General features: G+C 49.0%; 1 protein-coding gene across 1 annotated transcript in view; it reads left to right on the forward strand.

The window, feature by feature from the left end:
- The window catches only part of LOC137523142 (formyl peptide receptor-related sequence 4-like), a 164,590-nt gene that overhangs the window by 103,634 nt on the left and 48,276 nt on the right, over positions 1-12,680 (forward strand). The window lies entirely within an intron of this gene.

Genomic DNA, 12,680 nt, shown 5'->3' on the forward strand with positions numbered 1-12,680 from the left:
CTGTTCTTTTGGATCTGTGAGGGTGGTTGTCCTGGACAACATGGGCGGTATTGAGTGGGTTTTCTTGGGTGCTCCCCTGTGGCCTGTACGTGAACCGTCAGGGGAAACACCTCTTCCCTTGCCCCTTTCTCTTTCACCGGATTTCTTCCTCATTTCACTTATCCTTAAAGTACACGCTGACTGGCAGCAGTACAGTGGCAGTACAGAAATGCTATACAGTGGTGGGTGAGCGGTGTACCACTATTGCAAGCAGCGACACAGAGCACAATGCTATACAGTGGCGGGTGAGCGGTGTACTACTGTTCCCAGCAGACACAGAGTGGCAGTAAACACAATGCTATATAGTGTGGCTGAGCCGTGTACACAGAGTGGCAGTAAACACAATGCTATATAGTCTGCTATATAGTCACCCCGAACGGGGTGATGTTCTGCAGAACCCGAAAAGTGGCGAACACTGTTCGCCCAACACTACTGGGAACGCAGATTTTAGTACCTAAACACACGATACAACATGTTTTCCGGGGTCGGACTCTGAGGCACATACAGATGGTCCTGATCATCATCCTCATCATACAACTCTTCTCCTGAGTCTGACCCACCCACCACCTCTGCCACCCCAACATCCCCAGACACAGACCCCTCATCGTCCTCAACATTAACTTGGGATGCTGGCCTGAGCCAGACCTCCTCCTCCACATCAGGCCCCATCATCTCCTCAATGGCAGCCCTCATTAATCGCTCTGGCGACGGACCGATGGACACAACGTTCTCCTCCGGGGAGGGCTGCTGCTGACCACTGGCTGCTGGGGTGGATGTTATAGCTTGCGTGGGGCGTTGGCTGTTGCTGTTGTTGGGAGTGCTGCTCACAGCGGAGGTCTCTGAGGAACTCATGTTGAGCTCATATAGTGGTTGACGGTGAGTGGAGTATTACTGATCCCAGCAATATACACACTGACTGGCAGAGTACGCAATGCTATATAGTGTGGCTGAGTGGTGTACACAGAGTGGCAGTAAACACAATGCTATATAGTCTGGCTGAGCGGTGTACACAGAGTGGCAGTACACACAATGCTATATAGTATGGCTGAGCGGTGTACACAGAGTGGCAGTAAACAATGCTATATAGTCTGACTGAGCGGTGTACACAGAGTGGCAGTAAACAATGCTATATAGTCTGGCTGAGCCGTGTACACAGAGTGGCAGTAAACACAATGCTATATAGTCTGGCTGAGCGGTGTACACAGAGTGGCAGTACACACAATGCTATATAGTCTGACTGAGCGGTGTACACAGAGTGGCAGTAAACAATGCTATATAGTCTGGCTGAGCCGTGTACACAGAGTGGCAGTAAACACAATGCTATATAGTCTGGCTGAGCGGTGTACACAGAGTGACAGTACACACAATGCTATATAGTCTGGCTGAGCGGCGTACACAGAGTGGCAGTACACACAATGCTATATAGTGTGGCTGAGCGGTGTACACAGAGTGGCAGTACACACAATGCTATATAGTCTGGCTGAGCCGTGTACACAGAGTGGCAGTAAACAATGCTATATAGTGTGGCTGAGCGGGGTACACAGAGTGGCAGTACACACAATGCTATATAGTCTGGCTGAGCGGTGTACACAGAGTGGCAGTACACACAATGCTATATAGTCTGGCTGAGCGGTGTACACAGAGTGGCAGTACACACAATGCTATATAGTCTGGCTGAGCGGTGTACACAGAGTGGCAGTAAACAATGCTATATAGTCTGGCTGAGCGGTGTACACAGAGTGGCAGTAAACAATGCTATATAGTCTGGCTGAGCCGTGTACACAGAGTGGCAGTACACACAATGCTATATAGTCTGGCTGAGCCGTGTACACACAGTGGCAGTAAACAATGCTATATAGTCTGGCTGAGCCGTGTACACACAGTGGCAGTACACACAATGCTATATAGTCTGGCTGAGTGGTGTACACAGAGTGGCAGTACACACAATGCTATATAGTCTGGCTGAGCGGTGTACACAGAGTGGCAGTAAACAATGCTATATAGTCTGGCTGAGCCGTGTACACAGAGTGGCAGTAAACAATGCTATATAGTGTGGCTGAGCGGTGTACACAGAGTGGCAGTAAACACAATGCTATATAGTCTGGCTGAGCAGTGTACACAGAGTGGCAGTAAACAATGCTATATAGTCTGGCTGAGCGGTGTACACAGAGTGGCAGTAAACAATGCTATATAGTCTGGCTGAGCCGTGTACACAGAGTGGCAGTACACACAATGCTATATAGTCTGGCTGAGCGGTGTACACAGAGTGGCAGTAAACAATGCTATATAGTCTGGCTGAGCCGTGTACACAGAGTGGCAGTACACACAATGCTATATAGTCTGGCTGAGCGGTGTACACAGAGTGGCAATAAACAATCAGGGCCGGATTTGTACTTTCCAGTGCCCTAGGCCTGCTGTCATCTACCGCCCCCCCCCCCCCCCCCCGCCACCACCACCACTACCAAAAAACATTCTGACCAACACTGACTATCGATCATTGGTTTGAATGGGCTCATTTCAGTTGTTCTGCTCTGCCTCCCATTCAGCCAAGAATCAGAGGATGCTCTGTCTGCTCAATAATTCCTGCAATTTGTGCTCCTGCCCGAATGTGCAAAGCAGCCAATAGTGTTCTGGGAATGCATACTTGAGAAATGACGCTGATATATGTACTTGTCAAGAATGCATAACACTATACTGGCGTTGGTTGCTGTGCACATCTGGGCAGGAGCAGAAAACTTGCAAGTCGCAAGTGGCCAGAGCATGCGCTGCTTCTTTGTCCTCTGTGAGACTGGCTGCAGTCAGAGCCACAAACAGGTGGCAGAGAGAGCGAGTGGCCAGAGCATGCGCTGCTTCTTTGTCCTCTGTGAGACTGGCTGCAGTCAGAGCCACAAACAGGTGACAGGGAGCGTGAGTGGCCAGAGCATGCGCTGCTTCTTTGTCCTATGTGCGACTGGCTGCAGTCGGAGCCACAGACAGGTGACAGGGAGCGCGAGTGGACAGAGCATGCGCTGCTTCTTTGTCCTCTGTGCGACTGGCTGCAGTCATAGCCACAAACAGGTGGCAGGGAGCGCGAGTGGCCAGAGCATACGCTGCTTCTTTGTCCTCTGTGCGACTGGCTGCAGTCAGAGCCACAAACAGGTGACAGGACAGCTCAATGGAGAGAAACAGAGAACAGGTAAGTAGCAAACATCCTGTCAATACCCACTTTGGATGTTTGGTTGTAATTAGCGCGGACCTGAACTCAGAACTTCCTCTCTGCTTCAAAAGATACACAATAACATAATAACCTTTAAAAAAAACATTTCTTTGTTACAGCTGATACAAATCCTGCAATAAATCGGCAGTGTCTACTTCCTGCTTTCATGGAAGCAGACATATTGTTAACATCCTGTGCTTTCAAATGAGCTTAGATGTTGTGGCAGTCAGGGGACACAGGAGAGATCAAATTACAACGTCAGATTAGACACAGAGGAGGGGGAATTAGACAGGCTCTCTAAAAAAATACAAGGTAGATTTTTCTATGTTTTCCTTCTGTCCTGTGCAAGAGTTCAGCTCCACTTTAAAGCATCTGAATGATATTTATTTATATTTGAAAAATCTATGTATCTCTTTTGAATGTTGAAAGTACATATGGTGGTTTGCTCTAACATATTGGCAGTATACAGGAACAAAGTCTTAAGAAGGCTTATTCACAGAAAGATTACTTTTTTTCTTTTAAGCCAATAAATGGTATCATCCTCATTCAAAACTCTCTGCTTTCGCTGTGGCTAAAATGGTACAATGCTTTACTGCTACAGGAAAGCATAAGGATGCCAAACTATACAGACTAGCATAGAGGTAGTAACAGCTCAGGTGACAGTGACAGTTTAGCAATGAAAGTAAAGCAAACCGCATTTTTATTCCTCTCATAGATGGTAGGAACAGAAAATGAGTCAGGAAAGAGTTAACTGAGACCACTGCTGGCTAGGAAGAAAAAAAAACCCCTAAAGCCATAAATTTAAGTAGACTAGAGATAAGAAAGTGTAATTTACAGCTGCTGGGGTCAGTGTCACAATTGTAAAGGAGAAAGTGAAAAAATTAGCAGGGTTCACTGATGTCTTTGAATGCCTGCATTAAAACTCAGCTGAACTTAGTTCTATCTGCTTTGTAATGTAAATCCCTGGTATTTCTCACATCAACTTGTATGATCATGATAAGAGGAATTGATCATCAGATGAGGTGACAGCAGATGTTGATTGAGAGAGAGACTTGCTGGAATTGGGGAACTCTGGAATTCAGCTATTAGTGCAGAGCAGGGCGCTGGCTGGCTGCACTGCGGGACCAGAAGAGGTGATTAATTTTGACATATGACCTCTTCTCTCTCCAAGTCATGCCGCCTTTCTTATCTTATCTGATTTTATCGCCCTAGGCCGTGGCCTTTGTGGCCTTTCCAGAAATCCGGCCCTGTAAACAATGCTATATAGTCTGGCTGAGCGGTGTACACAGAGTGGCAGTAAACAATGCTATATAGTCTGGCTGAGCCGTGTACACAGAGTGGCAGTAAACAATGCTATATAGTGTGGCTGAGCGGTGTACACAGAGTGGCAGTAAACACAATGCTATATAGTCTGGCTGAGCGGTGTACACAGAGTGGCAGTACACACAATGCTATATAGTCTGGCTGAGCGGTGTACACAGAGTGGCAGTACACACAATGCTATATAGTCTGGCTGAGCGGTGTACACAGAGTGGCAGTAAACAATGCCATATAGTTTGGCTGAGCGGTGTACACAGAGTGGCAGTACACACAATGCTATATAGTCTGGCTGAGCGGTGTACACAGAGTGGCAGTACACACAATGCTATACAGTCTGGCTGAGCGGTGTACACAGAGTGGCAGTACACACAATGCTATATAGTCTGGCTGAGCGGTGTACACAGAGTGGCAGTAAACAATGCTATATAGTCTGGCTGAGCGGTGTACACAGAGTGGCAGTACACACAATGCCATATAGTCTGGCTGAGCGGTGTACACAGAGTGGCAGTACACACAATGCTATATAGTCTGGCTGAGCAGTGTACACAGAGTGGCAGTACACACAATGCTATACAGTCTGGCTGAGCGGTGTACACAGAGTGGCAGTAAACAATGCTATATAGTCTGGCTGAGCGGTGTACACACAGTGGCAGTACACACAATGCTATATAGTCTGGCTGAGCGGTGTACACAGAGTGGCAGTACACACAATGCTATATAGTCTGGCTGAGCGGTGTACACAGAGTGGCAGTACACGCAATGCTATATAGTCTGGCTGAGGGGTGTACACAGAGTGGCAGTACACACAATGCTATATAGTCTGGCTGAGCGGTGTACACACAGTGGCAGTACACACAATGCTATATAGTCTGGCTGAGCGGTGTACACAGAGTGGCAGTACACACAATGCTATATATAGCGTGGCTGAGCGAGGTACACAGTGGCAGTACACACAATGCTATATAGTCTGGCTGAGCGGTGTACACAGAGTGGCAGTAAACAATGCTATATAGTCTGGCTGAGTGGTGTACACAGAGTGGCAGTACACACAATGCTATATAGTCTGGCTGAGCCGTGTACACAGAGTGGCAGTAAACAATGCTATATATAGTGTGGCTGAGCGAGCGGTGTACTACTGTTCCCAGCAGCGACACACAATGACTGGGGGGGACCCTGGCAAGCGTGGCTGGAGAGCGAACTACCCTGCCTGCCTACCCAAAGCTAAACCCACAGAGAAATGGCGGAGATATGACGTGGTTCGTGTATTTATTTACCCGAACCACGTGACCGTTCGGCCAATCAGAGCGCGTTCGGGTCCGAACCACGTGACCCGTTCGGCCAATCACAGCGCTAGCCGAACGTTCGGGGAACGTTCGGCCATGCGCTCTTAGTTCGGCCATGCGGCCGAACGGTTTGGCCGAGCACCATCAGGTGTTCGGCCGAACTCGAACATCACCCGAACAGGGTGATGTTCTGCAGAACCCTGAACAGTGGCGAACACTGTTCGCCCAACACTAATCAGGAGGCTGAGGCGGAGTCTAGAAACGAGCCGGAGATCGGCAACAGAGTATCAGAATTATCGAGGTACAAGATCAGAGTTCAGAAGGGTAGTCAAGGCAGGCAAAAGTCATAACAGATAATCACAATCAAACTAGTACTTTAGCTATCAACAGAATCTAGCTAAGTGTAGGATTACAGCTCCAGCTGGTCCCGGCACACTTGCGGATCTGACTACGGATCTGGGTGCTCCCACATATGTGATCGCCCGCCAGACAAAGAGCAAGTGAACAACCAGCAGTATATATACTCTAGGACCTTTCCAGGACCTCCCTAATTGCTGGTCCAATGGGAGCAGTGGAATTTGTCAGCTGACCCAGCTGGTCAGCCGACTCCCTTCTAACTGCTATTTAAACTCTGCCTCTGTGCTCGCGCGCATGTAAGTCTGAATCTTGGTGGACTATCAGTCCCAGCCACACCAGTACTGTCTTGCAATGTATCCAGTGAACTGAGTGCGGGAGCCGCCTCCAATGCGGATTCCGCCGTTCCCAATGTGGATTCCGCCGCTCTGCCTAAGCGGCATGCGGCGTTTTTTCCGCGTTGTGACGCCATGCTGGACGCGGAAACAGCCACCTCGCCTTGAGAGACAGCGGCTTTTCCGCGTTTCATCACAGTACCCCCCCCCCCCCCCCCCCCCCCCCCCGAGGAGTGGACTCCGGACAACTCCTACCAGGCTTCTCGGGGTGTAAGGCATGAAACTCTTTCCTCAACTCATCCGCATGCATGCGAGTCCCAAGGTACCCACTGTCTCTCCTCAATGCCATATCCCTTCCAGTGTACCAGATACTGTACCGAGTTCTGGACAATGCGAGAGTCCAAAATTTTCTCTACTTCCAGTGCTGGGCCGAAATTACGCATGAGCGTAATTACGCATCGTAATTCAATGTAAATGTACGCGTAAGCGCTACGCGTAAATTACGGTCTTACGCGTAATTATTTACGCGTAAGCAGTAGAGTGGTATCGTAATTACACTGTCTACCGTAATTGCTAGGTATGCGTAATTTTACGAACACTTACGCGTAATTTTACGCGTAATTACTAACGTAAAAACTCCCCTTTTCTAAGAGTAGCCAATCAGTCAACATCCTAAGCAACCAATAGTATCTTCTCCCGCCCTTTAGTATAAGCGTACGTTTTGACGCATACGAATGATATGTATGCAATAACTGTCACATTGACGGCTATTGCGTACATATCGTCCGTATGCGTAAAAAAATATGCATTAATGGGTATTACAGCACTACGCGTAACATCGTAGTGTAAGCGCCTACATTACAGTATCCTTACGCGTAACTGCGTAAGTTTACGCGTAATTACAGTGATGTACCGTAGATAATTTCCTACGCCGTAACCGTAATTGCGTAATGCGTAATAGCGTAAAATTACGCGTAATGATCCGTAAGCGTAGATTTTTCCATTACGACCAGCACTGTCTACTTCGAACTCAGGATGACTATCCACCAGGACAGGAGGAGGAGGAGTAGGGCCCACATGGACTGCAGGTTTGAGCAGGGATACGTGAAATGATCTCACCCCACGCATGCTGGCGGGGAGATCAACGGTATAAGTGACGTTGTTGATTTTTTTGGTCACAGAAAACGGACCCACAAACCTGGGGCCCAGTTTGGCAGAAGGCTGCTTCAGGGTCAAGTGACGTGTGGACACCCAGACTAAATCCCCTGGCTGAAACTTCCATTCCATGGAACGTCTCTTGTCCGCTTGACCCTTTTGACTTTGGAACGCTTTCTGCAAATTATCTCTAACAATTCCCCAATTGTCCCTGAGTGACCTCTGCCAATCCTCCAGCGCTGGGAACGGAGAAGAGGCAACTGGCAAAGGGGAGAACTTGGGCGACCTCCCTGTCACAATCTGGAACGGGGAAAAACCAGAAGAAGAACTCTTTAAATTATTCTGCGCAAATTCTGCAAAAGCCAGAAACTTTACCCAGTCATTCTGTGCCTCCGCAACGTAACATCTTAAAAACTGTTCTAAAGACTGATTAATTCGTTCAGTCTGCCCATTCGTCTGTGGGTGGTAGCCTGACGAGAAAGACAGCTTCATGCCCATTTGGTGGCAAAATGCCCTCCAGAATTTAGAGATAAATTGGACTCCCCGATCGGACACAATGTTCTCCGGAATGCCGTGCAGCCGGAAAATGTGGACGATGAATAGGTCAGCCAATTCTTGGGCCGAGGGGAATCCTTTCAAAGGCATGAAATGGGCCATTTTGCTGAAGCGGTCGACTACCACCCAAATGACCGACATGCCTTCAGACCTGGGGAGCTCACCCACAAAATCCATGGACAAGTGGGTCCATGGTTCACTCAGGGCGGGTAAAGGCTGTAAGGTACCGACAGGTGCCTGCCGGGAGGGTTTACTTTTGGCACATACCGCACATTCCCTGACATATTCCTTGCAGTCTGTTGCCATAGAAGGCCACCAAGCACACCTGGCAATCCGATCCTGCGTTCTGGCAGCACCAGGGTGACCAGCACTCTTATGGGCGTGAAACATTTGTAAGACCTGTAGACGAAAAAACAGTGGGATAAACAAGACCCCCTCCGGTTTTCCCTCAGGGACATCCTGCTGAAAGGGACCCAAAACCTTTGTCCAATCCTCCCAGGTCTCTGTGGCTGCTAACACCAGCCTCTGCGGGATGATAGACTCAGGAGCGGGGGGCTGTGCTGTCTCTAATTCGAAACATCTGGACAGGGCATCTGCCTTGATGTTTTTGCTGCCTGGAGTGTATGTGATAATAAATCTGAACCTCGTAAAAAATAACGACCAACGGGCCTGTCGGGGACTTAGTCTCTAAGCCCCCTCGATGTATTCCAGATTCTTGTGATCAGTATACACCGTGATCGTGTGTTCTGCCCCTTCTAACCAGTGGCGCCATTCTTCAAATGCCAATTTAATGGCCAGAAGTTCCCGGTTGCCTATGTCGTAGTTTTTCTCTGCCGGTGAAAACCTCCGAGAGAAATAGGCACACGGGTGCAACCTCCCCTGCAGCCCAGAGCGTTGAGACAGCACAGCCCCTACTCCAACTTCCGAGGCATCAACCTCCACAATGAATGGGTAAGAGGTGTCTACGTGTCTCAATATGGGTGCAGAGCAAAACATTTTTTTCAAGTGAGAAAAAGCTGCCACAGCCTCAGGAGACCAGTGGTTGGTATCTGCCCCCTTTTTTGTGAGACTGGTAAGAGGGGCAATCATCATGGAGTATCCCTTTATGAACCTCCTATAGTAATTCGCAAAACCTAAACATCTTTGCAGGGGCTTCAACCCCACTGGCTGTGGCCATTCCAGGACAGCTGTGACCTTGGCAGGATCCATTGACAGGCCTGAGGTGGAGATCACATACCCTAAAAATGTGACAGTTGTCACCTCGAAAATACATTTCTCCACCTTGGCATACAGCATATTTTGCCTCAATTTGTCCAACACGAATTTAACGTGCACCCTGTGCTCGGGGAGGTTGTTGGAATAGATTAGTATATCGTCCAGGTATACTAGTACAAATCTACCCAACACCTCCCTGAATACTTCGTTGATTAATTCTTGAAAGACGGCTGGCGCATTGCACAACCCGAAGGGCATCACTAAGTACTCGTAATGCCCGTCGGGAGTGTTGAAGGCCGTCTTCCATTCATCACCCTTTCTAATGCGGACCAGGTTGTATGCACCCCTCAGATCTAATTTTGAAAAGATCTTAGCGTTCGTGACTTGTGTAAATAAATCGTCTATCAATGGTAACGGATAACGATTCTTCACCGTGATTTTATTCAGGCCACGGTAGTCGATGCATGGTCGCAGCCCTCCGACTTTTTGCTTAATAAAAAAGAAACCGGCTCCTGCAGGCGACTGGGAGGGGCGAATGAACCCTTTGGCTAAATTGTCACGAATGTACTCCTGCATCGCTATTTACTCTGGTCAAGACAAATTATACAGGTGACCCCTAGGGGGCATACAACCGGCACGGAGATCGATGGGGCAATCGAAAGGGCGATGAGGAGGTAACTTGTCAGCAGCCTTGGGACAGAATACATCCGAGAACTCGGAGTATTGCTCGGGAACCCCCTCCACATGCAACTTGGTCTGACCTAAAGTCACCTTCCCTAGACACTGTTGGGAACAGAAGTCTGACCAACTAGTTAATTGTCCTGTAGCCCAATTAATCTGTGGCGAATGGAGCTGCAGCCAGGGCATTCCTAAAACAATTGTGGAGGTGGTCATGTGTAATACAAAGAAACTTAGACTTTCGTTATGCAGAACCCCAATAGTGACTTCCACCTCTGGTGTCTGAGACAGCGGACGGTCCCTTTGCAGCGGGGAGTCGTCCACAGTAGTAACCTGGATAGGTGGTTTTACTGGGGTGAGCGAAATGCCCAACTTTTCTGCAAACTCTGAACTCATAAAGTTAGCCGCAGAGCCTGAATCAACAAAGGCTTCTGTGGCTTCAGATTTTTCCCCCCATGTAATCATACAGGGAAGGAGCAAACGTTTTTCGTTTAAGGGTATGAGCCGGGCACCTAGGGTGCTACCCCCTACCACTCCTAAACGGTAGCATCTTCCCGGCTTGTTAGGGCAGTTCTGTACTATATGCCCCCCTTCAGCACAGTACAGACACAGCTGTTCAGTCATTCTCCGTCTTCGCTCTACCTGGGTCAATTTTGACCGAGCAATCTGTATCGGCTCGGATGGAGGCAAGACGGGAGAAGGTGAAATAGTAGGAGGTGGAGTCACTGGGACCGTAGTGTAAGATACCCCTCTGACATGGGAACTACCCCTGGTCTGTTTTTGGTAGCGCAGCCTGTGGTCGATTCGGATGGCCGCTGAGATGGCCTCATCGACTGTTCTGGGCTCGGGCTGGCTTAACATCAAATCAGATACCTCATTGGACAGCCCTGACAAGAAACGATCTAATAGGGCATAAGTGTCCCACCTGGCCGTAACTGCCCACCTCCTAAACTCGGCCGCGTAATCTTCGACCGGACCTTCGCCTTGACGCAAAAGCTTGAGCTTCCGCTCAGAAGTCGAAGCAAGGTCCGAATCGTCGTAAATTACTGCCATAGCTTTAAAGAATTCCTCTACAGAGGTAAGAGCTTTGTCTCCGGCGGGCAGGCTATATGCCCAAGACTGGGAGTCGCCGGCCAACAAAGTCTTTATAAACGTGACCCTCTGGGTCTCAGTACCCGAAGATTGGGGTCTCAACTCAAAATAGGACAATACTCTACTCCTAAAATTCCGGAAGTCAGATCTGTGGCCGGAAAAGCTTTCAGGTACAGGCATACGTATGTCAGAGCTAGGAGAGGATCGCACATGATCCACTGATGTCTGGAGGGTTTGTACAGACCCTGATAGGGCATCAATAAGAGTCATGTGGGCGCCCAGTACTTGATTGATGTTGTCCACCGAAGTGGCAAGTACACCCAGACAATCAGTGTTTGCGTCCATTTTGTATTTGGTCTGGCGTTCTGTAACGATCGGTGGGCGCAGAGAGTATCTGATTACCGGTGATCTGCAGAATCACTGGGAATACAGATGTATACCAGGTTATACGTGATCTGCAGTCTCACTGATAATCCGATATACTAGCTAACCTCTGTTCACCTGAGTAGAGTGTAGTGTTTGGTGTAACAGTATCACTTTGAGGACTAGGCCTCAGTGCAGCAAGGAGTACTGCACAGATTCCTTCCGCAGACCTGAGCTCTCCAAGACGGGAGGAGTCAGACTGACAGTAGGAAGGATGTCTGAAAGTGACCCTCAGGAGAAGGGTCGCTAACAGAGCGAGGAACCGCCTCCAACGGTAAGGTCGGTTCTCGAGGTCGGACAAGCCAGGTCGTATACACACGGACAGATAAAGTACAAGATCAGGAGTCAAAAGGCGGAGTCTAGGTACAGGCAGGGTTCGGCAACGGGGTATCAGATATATCGAGGTACAGAATCAGGAGGCTGAGGCGGAGTCTAGAAACGAGCCGGAGATCGGCAACAGAGTATCAGAAATATCGAGGTACAAGATCAGAGTTCAGAAGGGTAGTCAAGGCAGGCAAAAGTCATAACAGATAATTACAATCAAACTAGTACTTTAGCTATCAACAGAATCTAGCTAAGTGTAGGATTACAGCTCCAGCTGGTCCCGGCACACTTGCGGATCTGACTACGGATCTGGGTGCTCCCACATATGTGATCGCCCGCCAGACAAAGAGCAAGTGAACAACCAGCAGTATATATACTCTAGGACCTTTCCAGGACCTCCCTAATTGCTGGTCCAATGGGAGCAGTGGAATTTGTCAGCTGACCCAGCTGGTCAGCCGACTCCCTTCTAACTGCTATTTAAACTCTGCCTCTGTGCTCGCGCGCATGTAAGTCTGAATCTTGGTGGACTATCAGTCCCAGCCACACCAGTACTGTCTTGCAATGTATCCAGTGAACTGAGTGCGGGAGCCGCCTCCAATGCGGATTCCGCCGTTCCCAATGCGGATTCCGCCGCTCTGCCTAAGCGGCATGCAGCGTTTTTTCCGCGTTGTGACGCCATGCTGGACGCGGAAACAGCCGCCTCGCCTTGAG

This window comes from Hyperolius riggenbachi, chromosome 6, assembly GCF_040937935.1.
Source record: "Hyperolius riggenbachi isolate aHypRig1 chromosome 6, aHypRig1.pri, whole genome shotgun sequence".
Classification (NCBI taxonomy): Eukaryota; Metazoa; Chordata; class Amphibia; order Anura; family Hyperoliidae; genus Hyperolius; species Hyperolius riggenbachi.